Source organism: Lepidochelys kempii, chromosome 6 (genome assembly GCF_965140265.1).
Source record: "Lepidochelys kempii isolate rLepKem1 chromosome 6, rLepKem1.hap2, whole genome shotgun sequence".
Lineage (NCBI taxonomy): Eukaryota > Metazoa > Chordata > Testudines > Cheloniidae > Lepidochelys > Lepidochelys kempii.
Genome location: NC_133261.1, coordinates 60,253,555 through 60,279,568, shown reverse-complemented (window position 1 = coordinate 60,279,568; position 26,014 = coordinate 60,253,555). Strand labels below are relative to the sequence as shown.

Below are 26,014 nucleotides of genomic sequence, written 5' to 3'. Positions count from 1 at the left end.
CAAGAAATTAGTGCCCTGTAGTGCTATTCATCGGCCCCCACAGCACAAGAAATGGTTCCTATAAGGTGACATACATGTTATATTGCCTTTTAAAGTGACAAACTCCAGCCTACTATTAGTCCAACTATCCACAAACATCCACGAGATTCTTCCTTTTAAGCAGCAAACTTTAACCCCCCCCCAACCCACTAAAAAAAAAACCACCCTGCTATCCTGCCTCGTCTGTCTTGAACCTCAGGGCATTCATGGCTATATCTAAACTGGTCCACAAATAGATTCCGTAACAGTGCAACTGGGTGATAGCCTGAATAAAGGTATGTTTTTTGGAAGTCTAATGGATCCTATTGAAAAGGAGGAACTTTTGACCAAACAAACCTCTTTTAATGTTGCAGTCTATTATACTTTGAACATTAAGAACTGTTTTGAGATCCTACTAGGCGTTGTGGATTGTAATTTCAGCTTCACATGCTCAGAACAAAAGTCTTTACTCACCTTAAAATAACCTAGTTTATGGAAAGGTTGCATCCCAGAGGGATGTTTGAGGTTAATTGCTTTGCCTTGATGGCTGCTTCAAAGGAAACAGTATTTCTTCTTAGCGATACACTTGGCTGTGCTGTGGACACCACAAGGTGGGTGTATGCATTCAGCTTCTCAGGGGATGTTCATTCCAGTGCACGTTTCTCTTTTGCTTTGGGGTGGGAGTCTTGTGTCATAACACCCTTGGGACTTTTGGTCTGCTGTTTGTCAGTGTCCTTTAATACCAGGGTTCTCAAATTTATTTGATCGAGTCCCATCCCCTCCCCCCCTTTTTGTGTCTGTTGTCATTTATGCCCCCCTCCCCAAGTACATGTACCACCACCCAGCTCTGAAGGCAAAGCAGAGGGCAGCAACTGCTGGCCTGGTGCCCACCTCTGAAGGCAGCGTCTCGCCAGCAGCAGCGCAGAAGGGAGGCAATGTGAAAGTTATACTTGTCAAGCTCACTTTTCAGAGCGGACTTTGCGCCTCATTGCCACCCTTGGGCTGACAGCTGGAGCCTTGCCACCTCCAGCTGAGGGATTGGGGGGAGGGGAGAGGAGAGCCTGAGTCTGAGCTGCCTCATGGTAAGGGATGGGCGGGGCGGGGAGGAGAGCCTGAGTCTGGACCGTGGAGCTCCAGTTGTCAGCACTGGGGTGGCGAGGCTCCAGCTGTCCCGTTTATCCCTGCTTCCTGGATGTGCACGGCCCTTCTTCAGGAGCCCCAGCCGCTGGGGGCTGACAGCCCAGAACTCTTTTTTTTTTTTTATTTAAAGTACAGCTTGTGCCTCCCTTGATATATTCCTGTGCCTCCCTTGGGAGGCCCACCCCCGTAGTTTTAGAACCATTGCTTTATACAAGGGGTTCTCAACCTTTTTCTTTCTGAGTCACCCTTCCCTCCCCCCCAACATACTATAAAAATTCCAAGGCCTGCCTTTGCCACAACTGTTTTTCTGCATATCCAGTAGATTAAAAATAAGGGCTGGCATTAGTACTAAGCATGGCAATTGCCTGGGGCCCCACACAGCAGCGGACCTCGTGAAGCTAAGTTGCTCGCTTCAGCCCTGGGTGGTGGGGCTCAGGCTTAGGCTTTCTGCCCTGGGCACCAGTGAATCTACCGCCAGCCCTGCTCTCTGGTTTATTTTGGGAGACACCCTGAAACCTGCTTGTGGCCCCCCAGGGCCCCTTGGACCTCTTGTTGAGATCTGCTGCTTTATACCTACACCTAGGAAGATGGCATTCCTCAAGCCATTGCTACAGACCACAGACATAGTGTGATACAGGCCAAGTGACCAGTCCTCTATAAACTGTAGTTCATATGGCAAATGTGATTTGGTCAATGATCTCATCCCCACCTCCAGTTTCCTTTTCCATTCTGTACAGACCATTATCCAGTCTCTGTTTCCCCAAGTCTTTTTTACACCCTGGTTATGTCTTGGAAGATGTTAATTTACTTGAAGATATCAGAAGGTATTCAACTAATCTGAAGTTAGCAGCCATTGCATGCTGCCTTATTGTATTTTTCATAGATTTGTATAGATGTGTGCTTGAAGCTCTGTGTTTGAAGCAACATTTCGTCCCCCCATTGAGGTCATCTGGAGAGCGAATTTGTGATCACTTCTAATGCTCTCTGGATGACAGGTAAAGAGCTGTTGCTTGTCTGGTGGTTTTGCGTACTGTTTACATAGAATGCCTCAGCCCGCCTTCTGAGGGGGTTGTACTGCTCACTCCTCTCCCACAGATGGGAACATGCAGAGGAGAGAGGTTATTTACCATTAACTGTTTTTCAGTGAGGCCTCTGCATATTCATATTCCCTGCTCACCTTCTCCACTTTGGAGACTCCAGTCAAGACTCTCAGATTTAGGGAAGCAACTAAAGGGTGGGTGGGGAGGGGTGAGCAGCCAGGTCAAGGCCAGGAGACACCAATCCTATAATATGCAGAGATGACACTCCTGAAGAACAAGTTTACTGATAAGTGCTACCTCAACCATAAGGAGAGATTGCTTTCATTATAAATGCCTTGTTTTTTGGGTGCTTATAATTTTTAGGGAAAAAAATTACTTCTGGGCTGCAGTTCCTGAAAGGATGAATCACTCAGGATATAACAGGTTTATCTGGTGCAGGTGGGTGTACTTTACACCTCCTGGCACTGACTTAGCTTGGCTCTTTGTGGACTGCTACCCTCAAGATGACAGGACCTGTTAGGGCATCATGTCATTTAAGCACTCTTAGACTGCACAGTACGCAGGGTATTTGAAACTTTTATCATCTTTCATCTTGTGACATTTCCTTGCTCCCTAAAAAAAGCAAGTAGAGTGTACAGTCCAGAAAATTCAAAGTTATCATTTTCATAGTAATCATAAGCTGGTCATTTTATGCATATATATTTTGGTGTAAAATTTCACACCATGTAGTATAGATTTTTACATGTCAGTGGTTCAGGTTATTTAGAATTTCCTGACTTCTGTTCATTTAATAATCTGTTAATATATATTTTAACACAAAATTATAGTTCAAACTAGTTGTTTGATCAGTATATGTATTTAAGTTTGTGTGAATGCATATTTTTAATGTTTGGCAAGTTGTGAATATATGTTTCCTGTACATTTAATATTCATCTTTTGTGGAATTTTGAACAGTTTCTAGTAAGCTGTGTAACTGCAGTAGGAACCAGTTAACTGTCAGAAGTTTTCAATTTATAAAAGTTGCTCTCATACAAAGGGTTTGTATTAGAACTTTCATTCTGACTTTGCAAGGGTAGGACTGAGATGTCAGACACTATTGAGTGGCAGTCTGAAGTTACTTTTTATTTTATCTTTCGTGTCTGATAAGCCAAAGTTGGTTGTTTTTTTGTTTTAAATCCTCTTGGAGCTTTCTGTCCTGACCTGGACAGACTATTTCAGGGGTTAATGAAATACTTTTATTCACATTTGCAAAGTTCTTTAAGATGTTTGAATAGGATTCATCTATGCAGAACCCCTGTAAATTTAAGGAAGCACCATTATCTCCATTTTATAGTTGGAGAAAATGAGGCACTTAAGTGATTTTTCGCCCAAGTTTATACAGTGAGTTAATCACAAACTGGTGATATCCAGGACTCTTGACTCCTAGATCCTTTTGTCTATGTTCCCTCCCTTTTAGGAATGGATAAGTTTCAACACCCTGCTTGTCCACAAGACTGAAACTTGTAGGTGGGTGAAGGATTGGCATAATATGCATATATGCTAGTGCTACCCACCATAAAACCAACACCCGCCGTTCTGTTTGAGTAGCCCAGCTGAGATTTGAATTGTTTAATCCCTTTCTGATTTTTTTTCTCAAATCTCATGTGATACTGAAAATTGCACATCTTAATGATAGGTTAATTTTGGGGGCCACTAACCATGATATTGCCCCTTTTTAAAATGGTGATAAGGATGGCTATCCTCAGAAGTCCAGTTTTAGTGCCATTAAGTTTTACTGATAAGTCAGTTTTAGAGCTATATATAACTAAGGCAATCACATCTGTAGATTTCAGACTTGATTCACTCTTGCTAGTGCATACATCTCTTGAGCCAGGAAGGGGTGCTGTGGGGTAGGGGAGTGGTCTCTTCCTCCTTCTCCTTCATTTCTCTCTTAGCTAGGGCAAGCAGATCTTGGAAGGCTAGGGATTGGGATAGGCCTTGGAATTCTGATCTCTAGAAAACACCTGTTTTCAGAAAATTAAGAGGGAAGAAGCTGCTCAAGTTGTTAGCAAGTTTATATTCAAGAAAAGGACCATATTTAATGAGGAAGGTGTGGTAGGAGTTCAAAGGAGAAAACCAGCTCTCCATAGTAGTAGATGGCAGGACTTCACAATGTATATACAAGATTTTATATAATTGACTGTTCCATTTTTTCCCATGCTTCAAATGTCATTTGTCTTAGATTGTGAGCTCTTTGTGGCTTCTGTCTTTTAACCTGCTTTCTACAGTATCCAGCATGATGAGGCTTCTATTCTGATTGGAGCCTGTAGATGCTATCACAGTTCAAATGTTTAATATTAGCAGTAAAAGTGGGTGATGGTGGCTGGGGAGATCAAGTTGTGTGCTGATTCAGTGCATTCTCTGGGAAATCATTAAGGCCACCCTTCCTTAGCAGAATCACTAAGGGAAGGTCGTTACCATTGTATACATACAAAAAACAAGTGATTGTATTTGATATCTTCTGTGTAGCAGTTCTGAGGAGGTAATAAAACTCATTCTCGCTTACACTGTTTTGGGGGGTGGTGGTGGCTCGGTTTCATTCCCCTACTTAGCTCAGAGTTTGTCTAGATTTTATTCATTGGATTTTTATTCACATTTAAAAAATACAAACCTGGAAGGAAGGAAGGAAAAGTGTGTGTGTGAAGACAGCTGCTTCTTTGATCTCCAGAATGTATCTAATCTCCTTTGGCCTGGAGACTTGAACATAAGAATGGTCATACTGGGTCAGACTGATGATCCATCGAGTCCAGTATCGTGTCTTCCGACAGTGGCCAATTCCAGATGCTTCAAAGGGAATGAACAGAGCAATCATCAAGTGATTGATTCTCTGTCATCTGGTACCATCATCTGGCAGTCAGAGGCTTAGGCACACCCAGAGCATGGGCTTGCATCCTTGACCATCTTGGCTAATATCCATTGATGGACCTATCCTCCATGAAATTCTAAGGCTTCTCCTAGTCCTTAGCCTTCCATTCTGTATGCTGACACAAAGTCCCTGGGCAATCTCTTGAGACTCACTGCTATAGCTTGCACTGTACCCAGCATTCCATTCAGAGCAGAGCTATTAGAAAATGTGTATTGGCACTCAACCTCATTGCTTCATTCCTGGGTGAACACAGGAATAAGACCTGTGACTGTGTGGACAAAATGCCTACTGGACTACAATGGGTCTTTTGTTTGTCCTGAAGACAAGAGCTGAAGTTAGCAGATGTTGCAGTCAGACCAACAATATTAAGCCATGTGGGATAGCCTTCTAGCTGGAGAGAATAAAAAGGGAGGAGGCATGCTTCAGAACTGGGCTACTATGAAAGAGAGATCCTAGGTCTGAGGAAGAGAGGAACCCTGGGAGCAGCTCATTTTAGGGCTTTGTCTTATTGATAGTTTAATAAAATCAAACCTCAGGAAGGGGGATGATTTTTGACCCTGCGCCATACTTTTAGAATGTATCTTAAAGCAAGTGGGGGATAATCACTTGCTCACAGGGTACAACAGGAAGGAGCTGTAACAGCGGTGCCCCCTTAACCTCTCAGGGCTGCTATGAAAGCAATAACACAGTCTGGCAGAGTAAATCTGATTGTATTTAACAAGCAAAAGAGGCAGCCATTGGTGGTATACTAGCTGGAGGAAAGCTGTTATAAGAGAGAAGGAAAACCGATCAAAGGAAAAAATAGGGCCAAAATGTTGTGCAATAAATTGAGTTTTTCTTTTTAAATGAAGAGACTGAAGGGCTTAAAAAAAAAAAGCAGACAAAAAGCTGATGTCCTGGTAGCCCTGAATTTAAAGGAAAATCATTAGCAGGGATGGCGTACAGATTATCTGGAACAGGGTCAAATGCAGAGAGAGCCTACTTGACTCACTGAGGCCTAGTGGCAGTTATGTTGGAGGCCTTAGGAATGCAGATAGCTCAGCAAGTATGTTCTCTGTGACGTACATGGAGCGTGTGCAGCATGCATGCTAAATGCAAGTGGTTGAATTTGTCTTCACTGCAGCAGTTCTGAGAATATAATAAAACCCACTCTTACCCATGCTTTTTAAATTATTTTTGGGAGAGGGGAAGTTAAATTTAATCACCCTATTTTTGCTCAAAGTTTGAAACTATTGTTTTACCTCATTTTATTCTTTTGACTTTTATGTACATTTAAAAAAATAAAAATCCAGACTGTTCTTATAAAAAACGTTGATGCGTCTAGGCATTCTATAATAATTAATCAGTCCATAAAACTAAAAATCCATGAACACCTTTGTTGTGGTGTTTTATTTCCTGTGTATAATCTATATGCACAGCATATTTTAATTGTTGTTCGAAAAAGGTGATCTTGTTTTGAGTGGGCCTTTGTGCTCAGGGGAGATTAGGAATGCCAAATTGACAACATAGTATAAAGAAATAATGGCCAGTGAAATAAAATAAATGTTCAACTAAAAAGCAAGCCAGATACAAATGTGGAATGAAAATATTCCTTAGTAAATGTTAGGAGATGGTATTCAGAACAGATGTTGCATTAATTAGAGTATAGAAAATGTGGCAACTCTGATGGCAATGGAGGAGCAACAGTGGTTCTGATCTCCTTTTATTGGACCCAAGAGCCAACAGAACCCAAGAGCCAACAGTATCAATGAAAGCTTATTTTCTTTTAAATATGTGTAGGTTTTTATAAAAATAAAAAGCTAAGTGCATGAAACCAAACTGCCTCTATCCCCCTTTTTTTTTTCTTTAGGGTTCACTTCTAGGAGGTGACAACGGAGTTCATTCTTCATACACATTCAGATCTTGGCCTATTTTGAAATTTTAATAGCAAGGAGACATATTGCTTATTGTTTGCGTTTTCTTTGTCATGTGAACAATTCTTCTAGTAGGAAATCATTTCACGAAGGCTACTGAATTGTAGGGGACAATGACCTATGTAGATCAGTTAGATACATCTGGATCAAATAAGAACCAGCATTTTAAAGGTGAAGGGCTGTATATCCTATTTCCCATGCTTTTAGCTATCTAATAACCTGTTTTCCTTTTTGAAAATTATCCTAACAAAGGTAAATTAAACTCTTGTATTATTTTTAACTTGGAAATACTTGTAACAGTAACCAAAACAAACATGAGATTCAGCTGCTTACTTGAATCCTCAGATCATATCCTCAAATGCTGTCTGTTCATTATACAGTTTAATTTTCAATGCACCTTCTAAAATAAAGATATAAAATGCAAGGGTTAAGATCCTCAGCAGGTTTAAATCATTGTAGCTGTAGTGATTCAGTGGAGCTACGCCAGTTGATGCCAGTCAAAGAACTGGCCCAAGTTTCTGTTACAGTGTGTTAACTTTAAAGGTGACCTGCAAAATGGTTTGTGCTATTTTTGCTGCTTTGACGTATAAAGAAGGTGTGAGATGGCTTTTCTGCTTCTTTCTTTCTTTCTTTCTTTCTTTCTTTCTTTCTCTTTCTTTCTTTCTTTCTTTCTCTTTCTTTCTTTCTTTCTTTCTCTTTCTTTCTTTCTTTCTTTCTTTTTCTTTCTTTTTCTTTCTTTTTCTTTCTTTCTTTCTTTCTTTCTTTCTTTCTTTCTTTCTTTCTTTCTTTCTTTCTTTTTCTTTCTTTTTCTTTCTTTTTCTTTCTTTCTTTCTTTCTTTTTCTTTCTTTTTCTTTCTTTCTTTCTTTTTCTTTCTCTTTCTTTCTTTTTCTTTCTTTCTTTCTTTCTTTCTTTCTTTCTTTCTTTCGAAATACATGTCTTCTCTAGTTGCTTACAGTGTCTTCCAGGAAAAAGAGAGAGGATTGGTGTTCTTATAATATCACAGATACTAAGCAAAAATAACATGGTTAAATAGGAGGGGAAGTGAAACTTAGGGTTTTTTTTTTTTTTTTGGTATGTTTTTAAACTCAAATGCCTGATAGACAGTTGGAAGAAAAGCTTTTTTCAATGATTCAACAGCCTGTCCACTTCATTTGAAGTCTGAAAGAGTCCCCGGTGCACGTGTCTGGGTTATCAAAAAACAACTAAACAACCCCTCCTCCCCCTGCCGCCTAACCAACTAAACAGGGTAAGATAGAGAAGACATTCCTGATTATTCCAAGACTTAAAGCAAAACAAAACCCACAAGCAAGGAACTATTCAGTCCTTCTTTATACATCAATAAAGGGGCCTGCAGCAGGAGTAGTCCAAGCTGTTCTGCTAGCCAGGGTGGAAAATATTTTTGGTTTCCTTGCCAAAAAAATCGCTGAATGGCACAGCAGTCTGGTGGCCTCTGGAAATTGGTACCCAGAGCGACTGCCCTGGTCGCCTGACTGTACAACCAGCCCTAGTAGGGGGCCCAAACCCATTTCTCCCTCACTCTTCCCCTGCTTTGTAGGACAACTTTAAAGGGAGACAGCCTGGTTTAATGAAAACAAAGAAATCAGTTCAGGTAGAACTTGAATTTATTGAGGCCCAATAGAGAATGTAATTTTAGTATATTTAGGTGTTTAATATACTTCTCTTTGCATGGCTAACTCATTCAGATAATGTTTCATGAATACAATGAGAAGATATAAACAAAAAGTACGGTTTTTCGTGTTGAAAGCACTTTAAAAACATTAAATAATCAGCTCCATAAGATCCCTTGCCTTATAGTCACCAGTGATCTGAACTGTGAACTTGTTTGTGTTTGTTAAATAAAATATACACCCTTAGGGGTGTAATTTTTTTGGCCTATTTTCATAGGAAAATGTCTATAGAAATTGTGCAGCTAATCCCCATCTATGGATCACTGAAAATCTATTCCTTATTGCATTTGGATCTGATCCTGCAGAGCATGGAACTGCCATTGACTTCACTGGGAGTCTCGTATGGAGAGATTTGGCCAGTCACATGACTTTTTGCCCTTTATGCATAAAAAGTTTGTTTTAACAGGTCTGTTTTACTATTTAGTGCAAAGATAGTTTTTTTATTATGTATTAATCTAAGAATGCCTTCTGTAACACTGTCCATTTCATTTGAAGCAGAAAATACATTTCAAACACAGATTTATTCCTTTACGCAGTATTCCATTAAATGGTTTTCAGTGTGCTTTATTTCTATGGAAATGGTGTACAGTTAATATTATTTATAAGGTAGAAGTAAAATAAGGTGCCTAATGGGATCACCTACCACTATGATAAAGAGACTTAGGGAAAATCTAGGCTCTTGGGATTTTGTATTAGGTCAACAGAAATCTTCTGTAATGAAAAATGGTTTTGGTTGTAAAAGAACAACATTTACAATAAACAAAGGTAACTATATCGGACATCATTTTAAAGTTCATTTTCTTGTTTTGAATTTAATTTTCATGATGCTTCCCAGAGTGGAGTGATTTTTAAATCATTGATTTTAATCATGATTTAAATCAGTAAGCCAGAAACCCTGATTAAAATCAGTTATTTCAATCTTGTTTTGCATTTGTACTTTTTAGTTATTTTCCTAAGGAAAAGTTGAGTCTTATTGGCTGATAACCATTAAAACGTATCTATTTGCAACTAAATTCAGACCTTACATTAAATTTGATTCTTTTTGCTAACTAGGACAGTAATCTGTACACATATATTTAAGGAGTTAGATATCTTAACATACACTTATTCAGATTAATACATTTTTTTTTACCATTTTTATTTCAGAAAATGGTGAAAGACACATTTGTTATTTACTTGTGATTTGTGTCAGGCTGCATTTGGATGGAAATTAGAATTCAATTAGAAATATGCAAAAACAGCATTTTATTTATTAACTAAATTACCTTAAATAGGCTGGATATATAAGAAAAAAAGTTTATCAAAACATGTTTTTCATTTAAAATAACTGATATGTTAAACAAAAGAAATAGTATCTATAATTAGGGAATTGAACTTACTGTTTCTGGTCACCATGTTCTTCAAGATTTATAACTGGTAGATTTCATCCTCTAGTTTTTATCCATAGATTAGAAGAAGAAAAAAACAAGCTTTAGTGCTTTTTCAACTCCTGTTTGGTTTCTTAACTTTGAATGAATTAGTCACTGAACTGATCTAGTTGAATAAACTGGAATGAAGAAAATATTCTCTCTGCATCTGCAGAAGGGGTTACTAGTATCACAAGCTGGCTTAGCATTCAACAAACTCTCTGGCTTTTCTTTGAGAGTTGGTCCCTATTGTATTCCACTGGTAGGTTATACACATATGGCATGTGTATAACCCCTCAGTGGAATACACGTAGGGACCGCACATCTCAAAGAACCTCCAGTTACAGGTAAGTAACCTCTTCTTCCAGGTGCTTTGTCAGTGACTTCCACCAGTTCAGTGGTTTGACTTTAAAACTTGGCAATGAACAGGTACAGCTTCATATTATTTTTTTAATTTAATTTAAATGATTTTAATAGATAATAAGTTTTAGGCTTTAACATAGGTTGTCGTATTTTCAAACATGATTTTAAGTAGGCTTATGTTTAAAAACAAAAATGTATTTAATTAAAAACATCTGATTTAAAATCAGATGTTTTCCTTTTAAAGAAATAATTGATTACTGGTAATTCTACAGTACATTTTAATTGCTCTGCACCAAAATGTTAGTTGGAGTTTAAGAAAAACTTTAATCTATTCATAGTTAGTGCCTGCTGAAGTTAGGGCCTCAAAAGTTTTCACTATTAATCTTTTTCATTTGCTTGTAATTTTCTGAAATACTTCTGTATTGTAGTTTGTGCTCAAAGCTGAATTTTCTGGAAAAGTGAGCACATCCCTTCAGTCATTTTTCGGTTATGAATATGTGACAAACATACTTTCTCCTGGGTGGGTATTTTATGCTTCTGCTGCTGGGTTTTCTGCTTTTGTCCCAGGCTTTGGAACTTAAGAGACTCATCTTGTAATTTCACTTGGTTGCCAACTCCCTCTACTGGCACATTTAGATACTGCACTCTCCTCAGCTTCTGCCACTGCAATGGAAGGCCACAGCTCTTAAGTCCCCCTCTGTTTTAGAGGCAGGATATTGTCTGCTTTTCTTGCTTCTTTCAGGCTACCAACAGTTACAGTAGGGAGATGGTCTTTAACAAAAGGTTTAGGGAAGGTTGGCTTTTCTCCCAGCCACAACACTTCCTAGCAGTATTTGTAGCAGGCCTAGCCCTAGAATCAAAGGAGCCTCCTCACTCCTGATCTCAGCACCTGCAGTCTCTCCCCTACTCCCAGCAGCTGTGCTAATAAGATTACTGGAGCACTTTGAGCCTTTTTCAGAGACAGAATCTCGCTTTTTAGGGCTTTTCTGCCTCTCTAGCTACCTACCTTCAACAACCCAGTGAGATGTCATCCAGGAGGAAGGACTTTGGTCAGTTTAAGGGGAAAAAAATTCCTGAATTGTGGGGCCCTTCACTGGACTCGAAGAAGAAGAAGAAACGGTTACTAACCTTCCGTAACTGTTGTTCTTGAAGATGTGTTGCACACGTCCATTCCAAACCCCACCCCCACCTTTCCCTCTGTCAGAGTTTCCCTCTGTCAAAAAGGAACTGAGGTGCCAGCAGGTTGGCAGGCCCCTTTACATCGCTGCTATGAGTGCGTGACTCCAAGGGACACTGGAACCAACCTGATGGATACCGCTGAGGGAAAATCTTTCCAGCGGCGGTACTCGGGGCAAGCATTTATTGCTCATATGGATTCCAAAGTGTATCAAAGAACAACAGTTATGGAAGGTTAGTAACCATTTTTTTTCCCCCCTCAGATCTCTCCTCTGTGATAGTTTGCTGCAGCATGTTGTTTGGGACTAGACACCATCTCCAGGAGGGAACTTATCTAGGCACTGTTTGAATAGGTGACACTTTTTGGAGGATCACTAAAGAAAACGATTAAGGATTCTTTGGACCTGAAGAAGATCATGCCTGACCAGCCCTCTTCTTGAGTTTACAGGGGAACTTAAAATCCTTTCATTACAACTTTTAACAGTTCTAAAAGTCCTATTCCTTTGCTCCTCTCACTCCATCAGCACCAGAAACTGTTTTCCAGACATCAGTGAGATTGCCTCTCAGCTGGCTTCTCCTGCAGACAGTGAATCTTTTACAGTTCCAGAAACCCATCCCTACTGAACAAAAAGTTTTTTAGTCTTCCTTCCAGACCAGTACCACATCAGACACATTCACTCAAAATAATTCAGGAGGACCCTCTTAGTATATCTAGTTCTACTCTCCTCTATCCTTCCTGTCATCTTCACCTGTCAAATTCTGGATAGTATGGCAAAACACATCTCTTTAGAGGACATGATTTCTGTGCTAGTAAATGAGAGGTTTTCAGGTTTCTATTAAAGATTCTTTGTGGTGGAAAAACAAGAAATTCCCCTCCCCCTCCCCCTGCCTCATCCAAAACCTGCATCTGCATAGAGACTGTGCCATGGGTAATGGCTACCTCTTCACTCCTTACAGAATTTTCTCTTTCATTGGCGTTACTAGAAGTGGGAATTAGCCGCACTGATGAAAGAAGAGTTATCCCTTTTTGGGGTAGAAATTCCTACAGCATTTAAGAGCAAGCCTCTGACTGATCTGAACAATGATCTGATTAACAGTGGAGATCAGACTGTTGGATGGGGGCACAGAGAGGCACCCTCATGATGCGTGGCAAACAGTTTATTCTGGAAATCCCAACATGGCATCCAGTTTTTGGAATTGCAGGCAGTCGTCGTCTTAGTGTATGCATGATGTGCCTAAGGTGGCACGTGACCAGGATTCATCACCAAAGTTAGTCTGCTGGTTGGATCTTTAACTTCCCTGGCTTGGGCCAGGTACTGACGGGGAGTGTGATGTGAAGACTGAAGCATGCCCCCCATTGCAGCAGGAAAGAGCATGATATTTAGCCTGCTTCCAAAAATTCCTCCGGAATTTACAACCCTAAGGGGAAAGCAACAACAAAACCAGTCATGTATCTGGACTAATAAGGAAGAAAAAAAAGCAAAGTGCTGAAGAATGAAACCAGAGAGCTCCTACTGTTCCTTGGAGCAACTGGGTCAGTCTATGAAAACCACATACATCCAGGGAACCAGTAGCAGCCAGAACAGTTGGGTTAGCTGGTACCAGCTGTACGCAAGAGAATGGGAGCTAAATCCACAGGTTTCCCCCTCTCCCCCCAGATCAGGTAATGGAGTAACTGTTCTTCCCTTAGGTCAACCTATCAGACAATAAAGCTTTTCTCCCAAAGGGTGGACACTCTTTTTTTCTTGGATAGGCAGTGCTGCCTTATGTCTCTTCTCCCTTCCTTCTAATTGCCAAGTTGGTGCCATATAAGAGCTTATGTAAACTTATCTCCAAAGAATTGGTGCCTGTTGTTCTGTCAAAACCCACTCTGGGCTGATTAATGGAGAGGCTGATTAACCTGAAATTTCTTCTCTTAGCATGGAGAGAACTTATTTTTTGTCATAAGATGGGATGTGGATGAAGAGAAATTAAATGTGTTCTGCTTTCAGTTTGCTTACTTTGTTCTGTGTAGGAAAAAAATGTCTCCCTGTATATTCTTTGTTTCCTAATTTTATTCTCTAGCTCTTCAGTGATGGCAAAATGCTTGAGAATCAAATGAGTGCAGTACTTAGTGTGCCAGCAAGAGGTGCTGGCAAGAAAACACACACAAAACAATACCCCCTCACCCAGACTGCCCCAAAACTAAAACAACACAAGAGGAATTTCTACCTCTGCAGTGTGAGATGAAGGCAGAAACCCATCAGTACTGAACTGGTAGAGCAGAAGTTAGAAAAGAAAACTACAGATAAACTAATGATCTTTTCCCACTCAGAGAAAAAGGGAGGACTTCAAGGTAATTCACATGGTGGTTATTTAAGCTTTGAAACAACACTTAGTGGTCAGTGGAGCTGGTAAAAAAACAGTAAATTGAATTTTTCCCTTTTTAAAAAAAATAATGTTGAAATTCAAAAAATTTCAACATTTCTTTTTTAAAGGGAAAAATTCAATCAACTCCAGTTGTAAGAATTTCTTAAAATGAGAGTCTGGCTTCAATCAGGAGAATAGCTTTTTTAAGTAGGAAAAAACTGGCTGTATAGTAAGCTAAGTTAAATTGAACACACTTCTGAGAATGGTCAGAAGACAATTACATTTTTAGACACAAAAATTCTTCCCCCTTTTTGTGGTGACAGTGCTTGTTCTTTGCGATCAAATAGGGTAGAGATTGCTGTTCTGAAGCTGCTGAAGGAGCAGTTTGTGTGAGAGAGGTGGTTAATGCCTCATTAAAATGCATATAGCAAAGTCCTTTCCCAAAACCCAGGGACAGAAGAAAGTCATAGGTTTCAGAGTAACAGCCGTGTTAGTCTGTATTCGCAAAAAGAAAAGGAGGACTTGTGGCACCTTAGAGACTAACCAATTTATTAGAGCATAAGCTTTCGTGAGCTACAGCTCACTTCTTCAGATGCATATCGTGGAAACTGCAGCAGGCTTTATATATACACAGAGAATATGAAACAATACCTATTCCCACCCCACTGTCCTGCTGGTAATAGCTTATCTAAAGTGATTTCCAGCACAAATCCAGGTTTTCTCACCCTCCACCCCCCCACACAAATTCACTCTCCTGCTGGTGATAGCCCATCCAAAGTGATAACTCTTTACACAATGTGCATGACAATTAAGCTGGGCTATTTCCTGCATAAATCCAGGTTCTCACATCCCCCCCACCCCCATACACACACAAACTCACTCTCCTGCTGGTAATAGCTCATCCAAACTGACCACTCTTCAAGTTAAAATCCAAGTTAAACCAGAACATCCGGGGGTGGGGGGGGGTAGGAAAAAACAAGAGGAAACAGGCTACCTTGCATAATGACTTAGCCACTCCAAGTCTCTATTTAAGCCTAAATTAATAGTATCCAATTTGCAAATGAATTCCAATTCAGCAGTTTCTCGCTGGAGTCTGGATTTGAAGTTTTTTTGTTTTAAGATAGCGACCTTCATGTCTGTGATCGCGTGACCAGAGAGATTGAAGTGTTCTCCGACTGGTTTATGAATGTTATAATTCTTGACATCTGATTTGTGTCCATTTATTCTTTTACGTAGAGACTGTCCAGTTTGACCAATGTACATGGCAGAGGGGCATTGCTGGCACATGATGGCATATATCACATTGGTGGATGTGCAGGTGAACGAGCCTCTGATAGTGTGGCTGATGTTATTAGGCCCTGTGATGGTGTCCCCTGAATAGATATGTGGGCACAGTTGGCAACGGGCTTTGTTGCAAGGATAAGTTCCTGGGTTAGTGGTTCTGTTGTGTGGTATGTGGTTGTTGGTGAGTATTTGCTTCAGGTTGCGGGGCTGTCTGTAGGCAAGGACTGGCCTGTCTCCCAAGATTTGTGAGAGTGTTGGGTCATCCTTTAGGATAGGTTGTAGATCCTTAATAATGCGTTGGAGGGGTTTTAGTTGGGGGCTGAAGGTGACGGCTAGTGGCGTTCTGTTATTTTCTTTGTTAGGCCTGTCCTGTAGTAGGTAACTTCTGGGAACTCTTCTGGCTCTATCAATCTGTTTCTTTACTTCTGCAGGTGGGTATTGTAGTTGTAAGAAAGCTTGACAGAGATCTTGTAGGTGTTTGTCTCTGTCTGAGGGGTTGGAGCAAATGCGGTTGTATCGCAGAGCTTGGCTGTAGACGATGGATCGTGTGGTGTGGTCAGGGTGAAAGCTGGAGGCATGCAGGTAGGAATAGCGGTCAGTAGGTTTCCGGTATAGGGTGGTGTTTATGTGACCATTGTTTATTAGCACTGTAGTGTCCAGGAAGTGGATCTCTTGTGTGGACTGGACCAGGCTGAGGTTGGTGGTGGGATGGAAATTGTTGAAATCATGGTGGAATTCCTCAAGGGCTTCTTTTCCATGGGTCCAGATGATGAAGATGTCATCAATATAGCGCAAGTAGAGTAGGGGCTTTAGGGGACGAGAGCTGAGGAAGCGTTGTTCTAAATCAGCCATAAAAATGTTGGCATACTGTGGGGCCATGCGGGTACCCATAGCAGTGCCGCTGATCTGAAGGTATACATTGTCCCCAAATGTGAAGTAGTTATGGGTAAGGACAAAGTCACAAAGTTCAGCCACCAGGTTAGCCGTGACATTATCGGGGATAGTGTTCTTGACGGCTTGTAGTCCATCTTTGTGTGGAATGTTGGTGTAGAGGGCTTCTACATCCATAGTGGCCAGGATGGTGTTATCAGGAAGATCACCGATGGATTGTAGTTTCCTCAGGAAGTCAGTGGTGTCTCGAAGGTAGCTGGGAGTGCTGGTAGCGTAGGGCCTGAGGAGGGAGTCTACATAGCCAGACAATCCTGCTGTCAGGGTGCCAATGCCTGAGATGATGGGGCGCCCAGGATTTCCAGGTTTATGGATCTTGGGTAGTAGATAGAATATCCCAGGTCGGGGTTCCAGGGGTGTGTCTGTGCGGATTTGATCTTGTGCTTTTTCAGGAAGTTTCTTGAGCAAATGCTGTAGTTGCTTTTGGTAACTCTCAGTGGGATCAGAGGGTAATGGCTTGTAGAAACTCGTGTTGGAGAGCTGCCGAGCAGCCTCTTGTTCATATTCCGACCTATTCATGACGACAACAGCACCTCCTTTGTCAGCCTTTTTGATTATGATGTCAGAGTTGTTTCTGAGGCTGTGGATGGCATTGCGTTCCGCATGGCTGAGGTTATGGGGCAAGTGATGCTGCTTTTCCACAATTTCAGCCCGTGCACGTCGGCGGAAGCACTCTATGTAGAAGTCCAGTCTGCTATTACCAGCAGGAGAGTGAGTTTGTGTGTGTATGGGGGTGGGGGGGATGTGAGAACCTGGATTTATGCAGGAAATAGCCCAGCTTAATTGTCATGCACATTGTGTAAAGAGTTATCACTTTGGATGGGCTATCACCAGCAGGAGAGTGAATTTGTGTGGGGGAGTGGAGGGTGAGAAAACCTGGATTTGTGCTGGAAATCACTTTAGATAAGCTATTACCAGCAGGACAGTGGGGTGGGAATAGGTATTGTTTCATATTCTCTGTGTATATATAAAGCCTGCTGCAGTTTCCACGATATGCATCTGAAGAAGTGAGCTGTAGCTCACGAAAGCTTATGCTCTAATAAATTGGTTAGTCTCTAAGGTGCCACAAGTCCTCCTTTTCTTTTTAAGAAAGTCATAGTTGACAATAATAGAAAATATTGTGACATTAGGGTCTACCAGCAATTTTTGCTGTATTCTACAACATTCCTCAAATTCTAAAACTAAGGGCTTATCTACACTACCCGCCGGATTGGCGGGCAGTGATCGATCCAGCAGGGGTTGATTTATAGTGTCTAGTATAGACACGATAAATCGACTGCTGAGTGCTCTCCCGTTGACTCTGGTACTCTGCCAGAACGAGGAGCTCAAGCGGAGTAGACGGGAGAGCGTCAGCTGACGACTTAACGTGTGAAGACTCCGTAGTAAGTAGATCTAAGTATGTCTTGTTCAGCTATGCTATTCACGTAGCTGAAGTTGTATATCTTAGATTGACCCCGCGTGGTGGTGTAGAGAAGCTCTAAAAATTTGTTACGTCCCTTGACAGTCTTGTATCTTGGTACATGTAAACAGATACGCTGCTGCCCTCTTAATCTGGTTTTGCAAAAAATATTTTCCAGCCAAACAGCAGCAAAAGTGTGAACTTTCTACTTCCCCCTACTGTTAGCAAAGTGTGAACTTCAGTTCCTAATTAGGGCTATTTATATGCTAATATTAATAAGCATGAGAAATTAAAATTAAATGCAAGGACTACATTAAAACAACAACGTTGCTCAGTTAAAAATTCAGATTCTCACAACAATATCAATTTGCCATGTTGCGCAGCCTAGGTATTTTGTGGTATAGCTCTAAAAACAAGCAGTTGGCTGAGTGAAGTGAGGTCTAACCCTCAACTCGATAACATTTTTGTTTCTGTAACACAATAACCTGAATGTCGCATCCAATCAATTCAAAAATTTCAGGGAACGTTCTAGATGGTGGACAGAACCCTATTGATTTTTGGTAAAAATTGAAAACCAGAAAGGAGGACTAGGGGGACACACAGAGTCCCTTACATCTGGTTAGCAAAGTCAGTTGTTTCAATTGTCTGTGATCTGTCTGTAGATCAAAGAACCAGTTGATGGCAGCAGTTAACATCTTCCAGCATAATGGTACCCCCATTTCAGCTCTCCCCTTTCTCCCAGTACAATTTAAAAACACTGATAGCCTTGAATGACTTATCTCCTAGACACAAAGAAAAGAAATAGGGGCACATGAAGCCATGAATGTTGAGTAGGAAGAATGGAGGGCACATGGAGTCCTGGGGGGCGTGTGTGTGTGTGAATAGGGGACAATGGTATGGAGTGAGGGAGAGATGTGGGAGGAGGTGTGGGGGCACAGGACCTTGGCACATGGCAGAGGGAGAATGGAGGGACATAGAGCTCCTGCCATGGGAACTCTTGCTCTCCCGTCGACTTACTTAACCTTCTTGGGGAGCTGGAGTACTGGGGTTGACTGGAGAGCACTCTGCTGTCGGTTCTTCACTAGACCCTCTAAATTGACACCTGCTGCTCGATTGCAGCAGCATTGATCTCCCTGGTAGTGAAGACAAGTCCACAGACTATAAGGTGGGGGAGGTTGCAGTGAGTTCCTGAAATAGAGAGGGGGATAGGAGAACATGGCACACAGAAAGCATATGGGGGAATGGAGCAATTCAGGGAGCCCCTAGTGCGTACAATGCAGTTGGCCTACAGTTCAACCCTCTAGTATAGTTTTAAAGAGGAAAAAAGAAGAGAATAAAAAGACTTCCATCAGATCTTTTTTTAAAGTTGTAACTGTTATATGTTTCTTGGTTCTTGTGGTTCATTGTTCAGACCCAGTTGTTTTCATATGCCAGTAGTGTACTGTTTCATTTCAACTAGATGTGGGGAAGAAAGTGTAAGTATCTAAATGTTTGTTTGTTTTTAAAATGGTTTAAATTATCAGCATTCATTTAATTCACCTTTGATTAACTTTTTGCCTTTGAAGTGTAAATATCTTTAGCCCAGTCACATTGTCTGGTTTGTTGAGAAATGTGCTAGGCCTTTTAAGAGGGCTTGTCTACACTGGCACTTTACGGTGCTGCAACTTTCTTGCTCAGGGGTGTGAAAAACACTGCTTTATGGCTGGTGATCCTAAACTCTGCCATTATTGATTGTAAAATTTTACATGGGCCAGACATAATAGAGGATATGACCTTTCCAGTAAAGGAGCAGAAGCGACACTTCTCAAAGTGACACTGTGAAAGAGTGCTTGAGAATGGTGAGAAACTAAATCAGCATTGGCTAGTTTACTTGAAATCAACTGACAGAGTGTTCTGTTTTTGTTGCAAAATATTTGACAAGAATGCCAAATGGTTGCTTGTGCTTTCCGGGTACAATTAATGGCATAACTTAGTTGATGCTCTGAAGTAACATGAAACGTCACCCAGCCATTTTACGGCCTACTCGAGATGGATGGAGGTCGAGTCCAGGCTCGAGCTGAATAGATGCAGAAAACCTCAGTGCATTATTAATGTAAAAACCCAGCATTGGAGAAACGTGCTTGAGTGTCTGATCTAAATTACCCTCTTCTTTGCAAAGAATAATTTAGCTTTCTGGGGCTCATTGGATAAGTTGTTCACTGAACGTAATGGTAAGTTCCTCAGTTTGATAGAGCTCCTTGGGAAATATGACGGTCATGTGTCAGCACCTACATTGAGTAGTTAGTAAAGAAACTATGGGCCATTACTGCCGCAAAACCATTCAAAACAAATTGATTGACCTTATGATAAGGAAGGTGCTTGCTTGATACGGCTTGGCAAAGTGAAGTACTACGCCATAATAATGGACTGCACTCCCGACATTAGTCACAGGGAAAAGATGTCATTTACAGTAAGATTTGTTGAAAATGAGGATGACTGTATCCAAGTAAAGGAACAGTTCATCTGTTTCCCGTCTGTGAATGACTACTGGAAAAGGCCTAGCAGAACTGTTTATGAACATTTTGAATAAGAATAAAATAAAGCTTCAGAACTGCCGCAGCCAAGGCTATGACAACGGTGTGAACGTAAAGGGAAGAAACAATGGCGTCCAGGCAAGGATCCTTGCGCTGAATCCAAGAGCTTTCTTTGTGCCTTGTGGCTGCCATTCCCTCAAGCCGGTTGTGTCAGACACAGTGTCATTGTCTTTAGATTCAGTATCTCTCTTCGGAGTACTGCAAAGGATATCCGTTCTGTTTTCAGCATCAACTATCAGGTGGAAGATCCGCATGGACAGTGTTACAGATCTGACCATGAAGCTGCTAAGTGACGCTCGCTGGAGAGCCATATTGACAGCATAAGGCCGGTGAGGTACCAAGTGAACTGAGGTTTATGACGCCCTGATGGAATGGGTGCAGTTGAGTAAAGTCAAGGCCAGAATCCAAGACGAGGCACAAAGCCTGGCCAACCGAATCATTGATTTAAAATTTCTGGACTCAATTGTGGTTTGGCATGATATCCTGTTCCAAGTAAATGTTGTATGAAAGGCATTACAAACTGAGTCAATGGACATCGTGACTGCTACTGTTTTGATGAGAAGCTGCCTTGATTTTGTTGTGGCCTACAGAGACAATGGATTTGAATATGCCATCAGTGCTGCCAAAGAAATGGCGGAAAACTTAGTTGAGCCTGTCTTCAAGGAACTCCTATTCATCGGAAGAAGAGACAGTTTGGTTATGAGGGCAGAGATGAGGTGATGGGAAGCTTGGAAGAAAAATTCAAGAGGGAGTTCTTTTGCTTGCTTGTTGACACTGCTTGAGTGTCCATCAAAGAAAGGTTTGGACAAAAGCACCACAAAAAGACCTGTTTCCTTTTTTGTTTTTGTTGGTTTGTTTGTTTTTTGTTTGTATGACCCTTAATAAGCTGCAGGCAGACAGGAAAACACTCTTGAACAATTGTCCAGACCTTCACCGGATGCTGACACATGGGAAATGTTTTGATGTCAGTGATAAAGATCTCTATGTGGCCTCCTTTGGAAGCTTAGGGCCAAATTCAGCACTCCAGTGCATATGTGGTGCTCCTGTTGCAGTCAAAGCTGCGTGTATACAGGCAAGGATAGAACTGGGCCCTAGACTGAATTCTTTGTGCTTTGGAAACTCTGTTGATCTGAGTGTTCTCCCATTGATGTGGCATAATTCACTTAGTAATGTTAATAGGAATCACTTTCCAACCTCAGTGGGCAAAATAGAAAGGAGTTCTATACCCACATTTGATAGAGGCTAACTCTTATTTCATTGCACTAGGTTTTATAGGTAGATCTTCCACTCATGTTAATAAGAGTCATTCGCACAAATCCCCCCCCCCAAAAAATAAGAGCAGACCCCTTACATCAGTGGTCACCAACAGGTAGATCACAATCGACTGGTCGATCGTGGACCCTCTGACAGTTGCTCTCAGTCACTGAGACTGAGTTTGTCAGAGGCTCCACGGTCGATCAACAGTCCGGTGGCACAGCTGGGCTAAGGCAGGCTCCTTGCCTGCCCTGTCCCCGCGCCGCTCCCGGAAGCGGCCAGCGTGTCTGACAGTGGCTCCTTAGGGGAAGAGAGGGAGGGGAGGGGCTTTCCGTGTGCTGCCCTGCATCTCCTGCTGCACCTCAACCCCCTGCCCCAGCCCCCGCCCAGAGCCTACACCCTCTCCCCAAGCCTTCTCCTGCACTCTAACTCCCTCCCAGAGCCTGCATCTGGATCCCCCTCCTGCACTGCAACTCCCTGCCCCAGGCTCAGCCCGGAGCCCCTCCACACTGTAACCTCTTCTCCACAGCCCAGAGCCTGCACCCCCTCCTGCACCTCGACCCCCTGTCCCAGCCCAGTGAAAGTGAGGGAGGATGGGGCAGAGCAAGCGATGTAGGGAGGCGGATTGGAGTGAGCGGGTCGGGGCCAAATAGAACAGGTAGGGCATGGTGGGCTTATGTGATTACTGTTGTTTCTACACTTTCTTTGAGGTAGATCCTGGGTTGCACTTAAATTCAAAAAGTGATTTTGTGCTTGAAAATGTTGGAGACCACTGCCTCACACTGTCATGCAGATAACTGGTTTGATCTTTGTTGTTGCTGATGAGTTTTTTAGTACTAGTGCTTCTCTGAGTTATTGAAACATGAGCCCTGTAATAAGGGGATAGTGAATGACTTACAAATTACAATCAATCTTTTTTTGTTAAACCTTGCAAAAATCTTACCTACCTGAGGCAAGTCAGTTTTTATTTTTGACTGGCAAATCATGTTAAAAATCCATACTTAATCATTTTCATAGCGTGCAATTATCATTATTTGGGATACATGCTTTCCATTTAAGAAGGATGGCTGCTGCTCTGAGTATCTGATAATGTGAAGACAGAGAGGTCAGGGGGAATCCACACCTAACATTTTCCACTCTTAAATGTGGGGGCTTCCCCTACATAAATTTATGGGTCACTACTAGCTTTCTCTGGAAACAACAAGATTCACTATAAGTGCAGTAGAAGTGTGTCTTTAAGATGTTCTTAAATATGAACAAGGTAGGGGGCTTGCAGATGAGCTCAAGGAGGGTGTAACATGTATGGGGGCTGGATAAAAGAAGGTATAGAGGTGATTGAATGAAAATCTGGCTAATGGGCAGACAAGTTTGGGAGCATGGGGTGGGGAACCAAAGCTTGAGAAGGGATGATAGGTAGGGAGAGGTAGAGTTTTTAATGTGGTGACAAGAAGCCTAAACTTGGTGTAATATATCATATGGGAAGTCAATAGAAGGATTCAGTAATGTCATCAAACTGGTCAAGGAAGATAAGTTTAGCAATGGCATTTTATTTGGACTGAGGGGATTGTGTGGGTGGCCAGAGAGGAATATGTTACAGTTATCAAAACAGGAAATAATGAGAGCATGAATGAGAGAGATGGCTATGTTGAAGGGGTATGGACAGATCTTGGGAGATGTCACAGAGGAAGAACTAATAGGATTGCTGGTGGCATACTTCTATCACAGTATTCCTGATTAATATGGACAAGACATTTTTTATGAGACCCATGTTACAGGGCCAATCTAATTTTTACTCAGTTTACAAATGAGTCCACACACAACATGGTTCACAGGTATTTCCTAGCTGGGTAGTTATACCATGTTTCAGCTTTGTCATGAAAAGGAGTGTAATTAGTTTCTAACCATTATTCTGCTGTGTAGATGGGATGGCCTTACAGTATCTGTGTAACTGGGTTAGTCAGTTTCACCTGTCAAGTCTGTGCTGGAAGACTTCCCAAGGTGCATTGCACCATGGGGGAGCCAGTGGATACAGTGCATTTAGATTTTCAGAAAGCCTTTGACAAGGTCCGTCACCAAAGGCTCTTAAGCAAAGTAAGCAGTCATGGGATAAGAGGGAAGGTTTTCTCATGGTAGGAATAAATGGTCAGTTTTCAGAATGGAGAGAGGTAAATCTGGATCTGGAAAAAGGGATAAACAGTGAGGTGGCAAAATTTGCAGATGATGCAAAATTACTCCAGATAGTTAAGTCCTAGGCAGACTGTGAAGAACTATAAAAGGATCTCTTAAAACTAAGTGACTGGGCAACAAAATGGCAGATGAAATTAGATATTGATAAATGCAAAGAAATTCACACTGGAAAACATCCCTACTATAAATATAAAGTGATGGGGTCTAAATTAGCTGTTACCACTCAAGAAAGAGATCTTGGAGTCTTGGTGGATAGTTCTCTGAAAACATTCACTCAATGCGCAGCGGCAGTCAAAAAAGTGAACATAATGTTGGGAATAATAAGAAAAGGATAGATAATAAGATAGAAAATATCATATTGCCTCTATATAAATCCATGGTACGCTCACAACTTGAATACTGCGTGAAGATTTGGTTGTCTCATCTCAAAAAATGTATATTGGATTTGGAAAAGGTTCAGAAAAGGGCAACAAAAATAATTAGGGGTATGGAATGGCTTCTGTATGAGGAGAGATTAATAAGACTGGGACTTTTCAGCTTGGAAAAGAGATGACTAAGGGGGGATATGATAGAAGTCTATAAAATCCTGATGTGTGGAGAAAGTAAATAAGGAAGTGTTATTTACTCAATCTCGTAACACAAGAACTAGGGGCCACCTAATGAAATTAATAGGCAGCAGGTTTAAAAGAAACAAAAAGAAGTATTTTTCACACCATGCACAGTCAACCTGTGGAGTGCCTTGCCAGAGGATGTTGTGAAGGCCAAGATTATAACAGGGTTCAAAAAAGAACTAGGTAAGTTCATGGAGGATAGGTCCATCAATGGGTATTAGCCAGGATAGGCAGGGATGGTGTCCCTAGCCTCTGTTTGCCAGAAGCTGGGAATGGCCGACGGGATGGATCACACATGATTACCTATTCTGTTCATTCCCTCTGGGGCACCTGGCTGTAGCCACTGTTGGAAGACAGGACACTGGGCTAGATGGACCTTTGGTCTAACCCAGTATGGCTGCTCTTATGCTCATGTGAGGAAATGGTCATGATCCTCTAACTGTGGCAGGAACAGCTGAGGCACTATGGGATATCTGCTCAAAATTTTTTGAAATGCATTGACTTAAACACAGTTTTGTAGTGAGGTGTGTGGATAGGCCAACACTGTTAAATCGCTGCTGTGCTGGGAAAAATGTTGCTGCATTCACTGAATTGTGTTAGCTCTGTGTCAAACATAAGTTAGGACTTGATTTTGTTTAATATGGGTCTATCTGTAGTGTAGGTAGAGCACTAAATCATCATGTATAGTCAAAGGCTCTGTCAATACTAGTTTCAAATCCTGTTTAGAAACATCCTGTTTCTAGGGACTGAAAAAATAACTGTGATAGGAAACTCTGGGCTAAACATGACTTTTCTTTCATATCCCATCCTTCTTTCTAATCATAGGGTTTTTTTTGGTTACAATAAAGTAAATTTACATTTTATAACTTAAAGCTTACAATAAATATCTGAGCTCCATAATAGAAAACTTTGTTATACAATACACTTAGTATGAAGATTGAAAGTGCTATCTAAAACATGCTATACAAATATTAAATATTTAGGTTCCAGTCCTGCAAACACTTGTCTGTGTTTAACTTTAAGCACATGTGTTGTCCTGTTGAAGTCTGTGGGAGCTACTCATGCTTATAATTAATCACAGGTAGAAATGTTTTAGGATTGGGGTCTTAATTTTTACAACATGCCTGTGAGAGGTAAGCAAGTATTCTCATTTTAGAAACTGGACAGAGAAATTAAAATTGACCTGGAAAGGGGTGGGTGGTGTGTGTGTGTACCTTTTTTTGTTTCTATATATAAAGAAACACTCATTCTCTTTTTAGGCTTTCTTTTGTTCAGGAAAATAAAATTTAGAAATATGTTGTGTCCCCTGCTTTTCCTGGAATATGGTAGGAAATTGTAGGATTATGGTTTTGCAGATACTGATCAAGTAAAACCTGATCAATATGCAGGAAATTATTTTTATGAGGACTAGGGCTGTCGCGCGATTAAAAAAATGAATCACGATTAATCGCATTGTTGTTAATAGAATACCATTTATTTAAATATTTTTGGATATTTTCTACATTTTCAAATATATTGATTTCAATTTCAACACCAAATACAAAATGTACAGTGCTCACTTTATATTTTTATTATAAATATTTGCTCTGTAAAAATAAAAGAAATAGTATTTTTCAATTCACTTAATACAAGAACTGTAGTGCAATCTCTTTATCATGAAAGTTGAACTTACAAATGTAGACTTCTATCCAAAAAGATATCTGTATTCAAAAACAAAACAATGTAAAACTTTAGAGCCTACAAGTCCACTGAGTCCAAT

The 26,014-nt window shown here is 41.1% G+C and overlaps 1 protein-coding gene across 11 annotated transcripts in view; it reads left to right on the top strand.

Annotated features, from left to right (window-relative positions):
- PHF21A (PHD finger protein 21A) overlaps nucleotides 1–26,014 on the top strand; it is a 259,275-nt gene that overhangs the window by 22,311 nt on the left and 210,950 nt on the right. Inside the window, exon 1 of one of the 11 annotated variants that reach the window (XM_073348145.1) lies at nucleotides 11,778–11,884. The exons of 9 other annotated variants lie outside the window; for them this stretch is intronic. The gene's annotated coding sequence lies outside the window, so the exon portion shown is untranslated. Of the gene's footprint in view, nucleotides 1–11,777; nucleotides 11,885–20,977; nucleotides 21,003–26,014 lie in introns of those variants that run through there. One more of the 11 variants, XM_073348146.1, reaches the window with a different exon arrangement.